Source organism: Trypanosoma equiperdum (assembly GCF_001457755.1).
Source record: "Trypanosoma equiperdum strain OVI genome assembly, contig: ctg_1212, whole genome shotgun sequence".
NCBI lineage: Eukaryota > Euglenozoa > Kinetoplastea > Trypanosomatida > Trypanosomatidae > Trypanosoma > Trypanosoma equiperdum.
In genome coordinates, this window is record NW_027123186.1 from 3,776 (window position 1) to 6,534 (window position 2,759).

The window sequence follows — 2,759 nt, forward strand, 5'->3', positions numbered from 1 at the left end:
CAAGCGGAAAAAATGCTGACGGAAGAAAAACACGAAACGAAACTGACACATCACAATCTAAAAGGTGCCAGCAGTGCAGCGCTGCAGCGGCTACGGCAACGAGTCCACGAGATAGCTAACGAATTAGAACTGATTCAAGCAGCTGCAGTGGCCGCCGCGCCAGACACAGACATGACAACAGAGGCAGAAATCGAAAGAGACATAAATCAAGCGGTTTACGGAAGGGAAAATGAAAAAACGGGCCCAGCACTAAACACGGGCGTTTTCACCCCAGGCAGCGGTACCAACAGGAAGGCGCTATGCACAGCGTCGGCGGGTGAGGGCAGGATAACTACAGCACTGGCAGCTCTAGCACGTCCGTGTATGAAAGACAGCGTTACCTCTAACACCCAAAAACCGGACAAGGTATGCCGATCAGCCCCGGCAATGGCCGCAACGTGGACTGAAGCACACACGCCACCCGCGCAAAACACCATGGCGGAAGTCATAGGATTGTGCGACACACAATCGAAAACATAGCTAACGGCATCAGTAATGAAAACAAAAGCCGACAATATCAGACAACTGTTACAGCGCACATCGACGGGAACTTACTTAGGGAACATAGGCGAAGGAACGTACTCGGCAGCAAACGGGCAAGGAATGTGTGTAAAATTCAGCGCCGCGACAGCATCAAGCGGCAGCGATACCACACAAACAATAAAATGGCCAGGAGCACTGTACAGCATAGCGCAGAAACTTGAGAAACACGAAAAAGCAGTACAACGACGAAAAGATGCAGCGGCAGCAATCAAAACTAAGGCCGAGCTACTGAAAACTTTGATACACATCGCGTCAGAGAAAGGAAATACAGTAAGCTCAACAGCCCTTACCACAAACAAAGCAACAAGAACGAGAATTTAAAGCAACTAAAAAAGCCTGTGCAGCCGCAAGCAGGAAAAAGCAGCTTCCGAAGATGCAGGAAAGTACAAATGTAATGGGACCAACGAAACAGAAGAAAAATGGGAACCTCAAGATGGAGACTGATAGGAAAGTCAAGCAACAAGAACAGTAACCGCAGCAAAACCAGGAGTAAATTACTATTCCGCCCTAACCCTAACCAAAATAATTGGCCCAATTCTGCAAGGAAAGAATGTCTTTTGCGGAATGAATACTTACATTGAAGGCACTGGTCTAGTAACCCCTGGTTGCCGCTCTTTTATTTTTCTAGTGAACAAGAAATTGGCTCTCATTTTTGCTACTTTTAGAAGTTGGGTAGAATATTAAGAATGATATTGATTCTAAGAATTTTTTCTCAATTATGAAGTTTATGAAATTTATGAAAACTTATGAAATTTTTTGAAATTTTGTAAAATTTTATACATTTTAACACTTCTTGATAAAATATAAACATTAAGTAAAATTTATATGATAGTGGCTTATGAGCCTAACGTAATATGGTTATAGTATATGAAGAATGAGTAACATTCTAATTTGATATATATAGTTCATTTGGTTTATTTTACGATTATCTATTATTGTTATGATAATAATAATAATAGGAGAGTGTTGTGAGAGATATGGGAGAGTGTTGTAAGTGTGTATATACGAATATTATATAGTGAGAGAATTGTGAGTGTGTATATACAAATATTATAATAAGCTGGTGGTGTATACTAAATGGGCACCGAAAATAGGATCAGTTAAAACAATGGGAACTGTTAAATGATAATATGTAGCTGTGAAGGAACATGCAGGTACCGATGCTGAAGACGGTCAGCAAAGCATACACAGCAAATATAGCTGCTTTTCGGGCTCAGCAATATAAAAAAAAGAAAATAATGACTAATGCTTCGAAAAAGGGCAGTATCAACGGCATGCTAAACCATAAATATAAATCCCCGCATGATCTTTGAGAAGTTAGCGGAGTTAATGGCGATAGTTTTTCAATTATGTATTGTTATTGAACAAACGTTAAGATCTTTAGAAGACAGGTTAAATTATATGAGTATACACACTAACGCATATTTGATGGAGCGGACAAAACACGGAAAAAATATATATATATATATCCCGGAGTCACGAACACAATTGCCGAACAAAAGACAAAGAGAGACAACAAGCAACGATACATCTGCCAAATGCCCAAGGCCATGTATACGCGGGAGGTGTCAGTATTATATTGTTATTGTAGCCGCAGCCGCACAACTTTAGTTTAACTGCGATAGAAATAGGCAGCGATCATAGATGATAGATGCTTTATATATAGAAGAGAATAACTTGAAATATAAACTGGTAGTTCACCGACTTAGTTGCATTTCTTTTACAACACCACAACCATCTAGCGAAATGCAAGGCACAACGGATGCTGACCACCACCACAAAACAAAGTTTATGCGTTACTAATTTCAAACATTTTTTCGTTCTCTTCATCAGATACGTAGCGAGCAAACAGAAAGCGATGTTGTTGGAGCTGGCCATCGCAATTTTTTTTGCAGCGACCAGTGCAGATGCTGACGAAGAAAATACAAGGGAATTTGGAGACATGTGCAAACTTTACAACCTGCTAACAGCTGGCATTTCAATTCCGCACCCACAGCAAGACATAACAGACACTGGTAAGAAACAAGCGAAGATGCTCGTGACAACAGTTAAAACCGAGATACAGAAACTAAATCTAACTGTAGCGGACGGCCAAGTCTTAGCAGCCTTAAAAGACGAAACAACCTACCCAACCGTTGTCAAAGCAAATTTTTTTTTGAATTTTCTTCGTGCCTTCG